Source organism: Solanum verrucosum, unplaced genomic scaffold (genome assembly GCF_900185275.1).
Source record: "Solanum verrucosum unplaced genomic scaffold, falcon-dt-bn FXZP01000009.1, whole genome shotgun sequence".
NCBI classification, from domain to species: Eukaryota; Viridiplantae; Streptophyta; class Magnoliopsida; order Solanales; family Solanaceae; genus Solanum; species Solanum verrucosum.
The window spans coordinates 4,342,278-4,350,972 of NW_026020231.1; positions in this window are offsets into that span (position 1 = coordinate 4,342,278).

Sequence of the window (8,695 nt, forward strand, 5' to 3'; positions counted from 1 at the left end):
AATATTTCAATTTATTAAATAAAAAATTCAATCATATTTACTATTCTAATTATATCTAATGAGTTACAAAAAAACTATCTATTTATATTCTCTACTTAAATAGCATGACTATTCAACTCCTTTCTAACTATTTTTCTCTCCTTTTTTTGAGATTTTTTCTTAATTATTTTCATTAAATATTTTCTTTATTAAATAAAAAATTCAATCATATTTACTATTCTAATTCTATCCAACGAGTCACAAAAAAACCACCATCTATTCATATTCTCTACTTAAATAAATGACTATTCAACTCCTTTCTAACTATTCTTATGAATTATCAAATCTATAAATAACAATCACCCAGGGACATGTTGAATATTCATTTTTCATTTTCTCATTATTAGTGTAGTTTTTTTTTCTCTTTTTTATTTTTTTTGTTCTTCATATTTTCCATAAGAAATCATAGAAACGATAGTGACATGATATGTGCTTCACTTTGATGAAGATCAAAGATATATTCTTCAAAGATTCATTACAAAGAGATATTCACATTAGTTTAGTATATGTTCATCGAAATGAAGAAGGAAACTTAATTATGTTGAAAGATTCATCAAGAGAGATGATCATAGAAGTATAAAGTTTGAATGTTTCCAATATTTTAAAGATTCATTCATGTATTATTTTTATTTCAATATTCTAAATTTTTGTCATTGCTGAAAGGTATATTATTTATGGTACATTTCTCATAGCTATTGGATATTATTGTGCTTAAAAATCTATATATAATATAAGCTAAATGTTAGAAAATTCAAGTTGCACCTCTCTATGGCCAATGATTCTATTTATTCTGTTCCTCAATTTTTTGACAATTTTTTCAATTATTGTCGTATTTTTATTTCAATATTCTAAAATTTTGCCATGGTTGAACCGTATATTATCGATAGTACATTTCTCATAGCTATTAGATATTGTTGTGCTTAAAAATTTATATATAATATAAGCTAGATGTTAGAAAAGTGAAGTTACACCTCTCTTTGGCCAAGGATTCTATCAATTTTTTTTGACAATTTTTCATATTTTTCTACTTACTTATTATTGTATATTTAATAAATATATCAATTACTACTACTTTATTTATTGTTATACTTAAATGTCTCAAAAATTATTTACACTCATTATTATTCTTTATTACAAAAAATTAAAAGTCTCAATATTTACTACGTCAATCATTCAAGATATTTGTCTCTTTTTTTATTGCATTTTTTCTCCTCTTTCAATTTTATTAAACACAATGAAGTAATACAAAAAAAAGGAGAAGTTGATTTACTTTCTTTCCTAATAAAACTTAGACATCCAAGAAATGTTGGATAGTTCATGAGTTTTTTTGTCTTTATTATTTTATTTTCCTTCTTTTATTTATATTAAAAAATTTATCTCCATAACTTGTACCGATTGAACTTTAAATTTAATTAATATTATTAACTCATTTTCTTTAAATTTTCATATTCATAACCCCCAATTATTTAATTTCAAAATTTAAGATACCTTATGATATTACTTTAATTTTGTCAATATATAAAATTCATATTTTTTATTTCACAAGATTCCTACTCAAGATTATTATTTTTATTTCATATTTGAAATAGTGATATTTCATATTATTATTGTAATATCAAATTTATACTTTAGTTTGACTCCATAAAAAGTTTCTTGGATTTGGATAGAAGGGGAGCCGGATAAAAACTCAAAAATATGTGTATTGATTATGTAACTTTTTTTCATCTTTGTTTTTGTGATTACAAACTTAACAAAAATATGCTATCTCTATAATTTTTTAAAATTTAGGTTCTTATAAAAATTTTAATTGTAGTAGATTACATTTTCACTTAGGCTCAAATTAGTTATTTGTAACTTTGTCAGAAATAGCTAACTACGCTAACAAACGTTCAAATTTTACTACTCATAGCTCAAAAGAAATGTATATTAAAAATTGAAATACACAGTTCTTTGGTGTTTCTTATGGTGAAAAACCATTTACATTTTCTTGAAATTTGTTCATTTAAAAGAACTACTTTAAAAGAATTACCAAGAGAATAATATAAGATATACACAAAAATTAGCAATAGAGGTTTATTTAGATGATGATGAAAAATAAGAGAAAAATATTTATTTAGACGATAATGAAAAATAAGAGAAAAAACAAGGAAAGTGAAAGGATTAAGTATCAAAGAAGAAATTAAATTGAATACTTATTTCTTTTTCCTCCTATTTTAGTTTCATCATTTTTTTTCAAATAAAAAGAAGATTCATCGGATAGTAAATTTAACATTAGATAAAAATAAATAAAAAAATCAAATCCTTAAATATGTTTATTGAATTATATGTATTAACATCATAATATATGAATTTTTTCTTAATAAATTAGCCTTTTAATCTTGAAAAATATTTTATGATAAAATGTAATTCACTTAAGCTCTAATCCTACAATTTTTTTTTTGTATTTTGATTTTATCATTTTCTTATTTATATAATTAATTTTTTATTTCTTGTATCATAATTAAATTTTAAAATAAATTTACCAATATTTTTTATAACTGCGCAAAGCGCGACCAAATTCCCTAGTTGAAGCTATATATGCACACTTAAGAGGTTTTAAAAAAAAAAAAAATTGTCAACTTTGATGAGTGGATGCATTTACATAAATAACTCAAAATATTTACAAAAATAAAAAAAATAGATTCCTTGCGCCTAGTGGGAAAACCACTCAAGAATAACATTCTTGGAATTTTTTCCTTGATTTGTGAGATTTTTTTCGAAATTATCGTGTCTAGCATTAATTAAATTTAGAGTTATATTTGATAGTCACACTAGATATACAAATCATAATCTGGATAACTACTTAAACTATAACTACATTATGTAATTAATCAAATTTTAGGTAAGGAGCCTTATTATGTTTCTAATCTAAACTATTTATGAAATTTTCCATAATATATATATTGAAGAGAAAATTTCAGAAATAGAAAAGATAATAGACATAATATGGTTCTATAATTATAATTTTGGTAATTGCGCTTCATAACTATAGTTCTATTTGCTATGGAGGCTGCCGTTTGTATATTTCGTTTACTCGTGTATATATTTGGCTTGCAAATATACAATCAGGGTAATTATATACAAATAGTTGCAGTTGTATATATCGCTTGTCCTCGTATATTTCGTTTGCACGTTTGTATAATTCGCTTGCGAATATACAAACAGGTTAAGCATATACAAATCTTGTATTTATACATTTAGGAGTTTTTCAAAACTCCGTTTGTATATTTCGCTTGTCAATATACAAACATGGTAATTTATTATGAAATTTTCATAAATCATATACAAATAGCTAGGGTAAGTGTATACAAATTTTGGATTTATACAATCAAGAACCAAATTATACAAATTCTGAATTTATACAATTAGAAAACTAAATAGCGAAATTTCGTAAAACTATAGTCATGATTTAAAAATAATCGAAACTATAAGTATATTACATAATATACTCTAGAGATTTGTCATTTTGCATAATTTTTTCTAGGAGATGGGCCTCCAAGTGTTGCAAGTCCATAATATCTCTTGTGGGCCGTGGATCTGGTTCTCATAACCCAATTAATTACTTTTGGGTTTGGATCAGAATACGGTTTTGGGACCTACTTTTGTAAGATTTACTTTGTGATTATTGTGATTTGTGTGTCATTCACACAAGTATCCCTATCTTGGAGTAGTTTTTATTTTCAAAAAATTACCTAAATACACATCTTATTTTATCATAATCTCTAAAATTTCTTACTATTTAAATTTTTTTCAAAAATCCCCTCTCGGATACATCACTCTCCTCTCGCGGATACATTTTTGTCCTCCTCTCGAATACATCTCTCTCATCTCTGATACATTCCTCACCTATGTATCCGGAAGTCCAATGATGTATTTGGATGTCCTATTCCCTCTTTGATACATTCCTCCCCTCTCAGATACATCCCTCACCTATGTATCCGGATGTCCAGCGATATATCCGGAAGTTCAGTGATGCATGTATCCGGAAGTCCAGTGATGTATCCGAAATTCATAAATTTTAAGTGATTTTTGTAATTTGAAAAAGAGTAGGGAAATAGTGTAATTGACTCTTAACACTATGAGGTTTATGTAAATTATACTTTTATTTTTCATCTTTAAATTTGATGGTCTTTAATTTTTGTCATTCAACATTTTAAGTAAAAAATGTCACTGAATATACTTGCTCCAAAATAACAAAAGAATCTTGTTCCACTTCAACATAAGTTTATTTTTTTCGTATCATAATATAACACAAGTTATGACTTAAAATGCATAACTTGTACCGCTTAATTTCTACATTACTTATGCCGATAAAGGCAAAAAGTTCAGCTTAGAGCCCACAAGTTATGACAACGTAGAAGGCACAATTTAGTTTCCATAGAACTTATATTGAGCAAGACAACATTTCAGTTTTAAAACCCACAAGTTATGTTGTAATAAGAATAACTTACTCCTCCAAAACTAACACCGAGCGCGAGGAAAGTTCTCTCAACTTATGTCGAATACATAACTTTTGCCGGATATCTTAAATCTTATAAAATTTAGGGGGAAGGACAAATATACCCCAAACTATCGAAAATGGTATATATATATCCTTCATTATACTATTGAGACACCGGAGTCCTTGCCGTCTAAAAATTGGAGCACTTGTATCCTTCACACTAACAGACGGACACGTATCCTAATCATGTGCATCATTATGCCCTAATGTGGCATAAATTCTTTAGAAATTAAAGTCATGCCAAAACATTACTTCAGAATATAATTATGATACGAAAATTCATATTTATAACACATATTTTTCTAATTATGACCCCAGTTTTGGTGGTGTGAGAGTTAATGACATGCAAGTGTTATCATTGTTAGGTCATTTATCTCTCTAGCAAGTAGCAACTTTTTTTTTTTTTGCAAAGAAGTGGAGACTAACTTGAAATGTGGCAACCCCTATTTCAGAATAGAAACCAATCCTTTTAGAACATAAAAATAAAATGTACCAAAATAAAAAGAAACTATAAGCCAACATTCGATTCCATTGAAAAAATAAGTGGGGATTGTTCCCCCAACAAACTATTTACGTGTTATAAATCAAATCACAAGAAAATATATAAATAAATATAAAAAGAGGAAGGAAGAAAGAATTGTAGTTGCAAGTGATTTTTCTTGTGGGTCCTATAAAGTAGCGTAGCGAGAAATTTCATAAAGGATGTCAGGATGTCCGAATTATAAGTAATTTTTTTTAAAAAAATGAATGAATGCAATATTAGTAATTGACTTTGTCGTAACTTGTAAGGGTAACCAAATTCTAATATATAACTGTATCAAATAGCGCATCTATATATATATATATATTATAATTTTCTGACAAAAATATCTCTAGGAATAAAACTACATGTTTCAGACCACATAATTAGACATGTCGATATAAAAAGTGAAGTGAAATCAATGATCAGAGCGTAGTTTTGATGCAAATGTGGAATCGAATAAAAATAGTATAATAAGACTGGTCAAATTTATGTGATTGGACAACACAAATATAATATGCTTGGATAAGTTACTACTAATAAATTCCATTTTGAAGACGTAGCTTATTCCTATAATCGTCAAAAATCAAAATCATGCTATACCAATTCAAAAAAGAAAAAAATATCTCAATTTCTTCAAAAGGATTTTTAATTTGTTTGTTTTGATTTAGTCATTTTCAATCCTTTCTTTTTCTTTTTGACGACTTTTTATTTCAAACTTCCACATTAAAGAACGTCCAAAAAAAATATTCTAAATTTTTAATTTAATATTCTAAATTTTTAAAAAATAAATTATTTTCTTAATTTCGTATCAAATAAAAAACCAAACAAATAATTAAAACGAAAAGAGTATCTTGTTTCAAGAAGTTTGTTGTCCTATACATCACGTTGAGAAAGACTATTTCATTAGCTCTACTTTTTTTGGTAATATGCTATGCACTACGTTGAGTATTAATAATGGTGAAACCAAAAGAAAAAAAATATCAAATCATAATGTAATATGAATTTAATTAGTTTAAAAAATTGTCATGTCAATAAAGATTTATATATAGTTTATTCCAAAAAAGGCAAATGGTATCAAACGGCAGAATATTTCCTCCACAAAAAACTACATTAGGGGTGTGTTTGGTATGGACGAAAACATTTTCCAAAAAATATTTTTCAATTTTCTCATGTTTGATTGGGTAAAATATTTTGAAAAATGTTTTCCAAATCAACTCATTTTCCTCAAATTTAAGGAAAATGACTTCCCTTCAAAACTTAAGGAAAACATTTTCCAAAACTCCCTTCCAAGTTAAAAAATCAATTTATTTTGTCCTTACCCTCAAACCAGCCCCCAACCACCCCGCCCCATTAAAAAAAATCATTTTTTTTACCCCACCCTCACCCCAGCCCCCTACCACCCCTCCCCCAAAAAAATATTAAAAGTTGTTTTTAAAAGATATTTCTAATTTCAATTTTTTTATTTTTTTGCCCCCCCTACCCTTGCCCCCGCCTTCAAAAAAAATTTAAGCTAGTTTTTTAAAAATATTTTCTACTTCAAATTTTTATTTTTTCACTCCTACCCTCGACTCTCCCTCCCCCCCCCCCACTCCTCAAATAAAAAAAAAATTCAACTTCAAAATTTTATTTTTCACTCCGATCCTCGACCCCACCCCCACCCCCTTGGCTAGCCCCTCTGCCAGCCCCCCAACCCCAAAAAAAAGTTTGAGTTTGTTTTTAAAAAATATTTTCAATTTCAAAATTTCAATTTTTTCACCTCTACCTTCGACCCCCCACTCACCCACCCCCCTACCAGCCTCCTCACCCTCCAAAAATGAATTTAAGTTTATTTTTAAAATATATTTTCAGCTTCAAAATTTCATTTTTCACCCTACCCTTGACCTTGATTCGAGAAGAACGATTAGGCGCATATTCTATCCTTTCTACAATGCCTATAGACGAAGTGCTTCGTTTCAGATGAATTCTTCGCTGCAATCGCTTCGATCCACCCCCTCGGTGAAAAACCGCAGGAAAGAATGCCCCAGCCTGGTATTTTATTTTGACTGGCAGAAGCCGAACCAAACCCTAAGCAAGGATGTGCCTTATTTCAGTCTCGAGGATGGGATAATAGGGGCGTAGCATCGAATATGTAGGAGTAGTCTCACCCAGCAGATGGACAAGCCAGTAGTACCAAGCCTTGAACTCTAGAGCTTTCTTTCCTGATGGGGACTAAGAAAAGGAGACGAATATAGCTAAACAGCTGCAACAGAAAGAACGAAAAGCCAAAGGTTCCCACCCCAACCACCCCCCTCCCCCAACCCCACAAAAAAAAATTTAAGTTTGTTTTTACAAAACATTTTCAACTTCAAAATTTCATTTTTTTCACCCCTACCTTCGACCCCTCCACCCACCCCCTACTAGCCCCCCAGCCCAAACAAAAATTTTAAGTTTGATTTTAAAAAATATTTTCAACTTCAAAATTTTATTTTCACCCCTACCCTCGACCTCCCCCCCATCCCCCACGCAAAAAAAGAAGAAGTTGTTTTTAAAAAATATTTTCAAATTCAAAAATTATTTTCTACTCTAGTAAAAATAAAAGATATTTCTCAAAAACATTTTTCATTCATAAATCAAACACTAAAAATCTTTTCCGGAAAATATTTTCTACTCACCAACCAAACATGAGAAAATAAGTAAAAAATCTACTTGTTTTCCAGGAAAACATTTTCCACGAACGCAGATTACTCCAATTATTTTGGTTTCTTAGAATCTAAAATGAATGATTGTACGAAAATATTTTAAAAAAAGAGTAGACATTAGGAACCAAGATTTTCAAACATACAAACTAGTTGAAAAGGTTCAACATCTACTACATATATCTAAAAATAATTTTAACCGTATAATAATATTTTCCGCCGAAAAAAATCCGAATGAACCCCCTAACAGGCTGACTCCACCATGTAGACAGTTGAACGGAATATATTGGGATATTATTGTTATGATAATGGACATTTCTATGTTTTAAAAGATTAGATTTAGTATGAAAACTTCGATTTGAATTATTGATTTTTTTATACTCAAGTAATCAATATAAGTAAGTCCGGCTAATTAATTTTTTTTGAAGTTTTTTTAAAGTGTGATTTTAGATTAATCGATTTAATTAGTTATTTTGGATTTTTGGTTTTGAGGTTATAAGTCAAGTTTTTTCTTCTTATAAAACTGACATATTAATAAAGACTAAAGTCTTCATGTCGAATTATCTTTAATAATTCCCCATTCTCACTACAAATATCCAGATAAAATATTTACAAACAATATTGAAACCATTGTTAGGGAACATTCCTAATCTATTTTTTTTTAAGGGAAAAGGGTCTATATACCCCTCAACTTTACCATTTGGAGTTGATATGTCTCTTGTTAAGAAAGTGGCTCATATATATCCTTACCGTTATACAAACGGCTCACATATACCCTTACCGTTACAAAATAAGCTCACATTTACCCTTCATTTAACGAAAGTGAAAAAAATAGTTTTAAATTTATATTTTTTACTTTTGATTTTTTTAAAAATCATTTAGGGGTATATATGATTTTTCTAGCAAATTTCAAGGTAT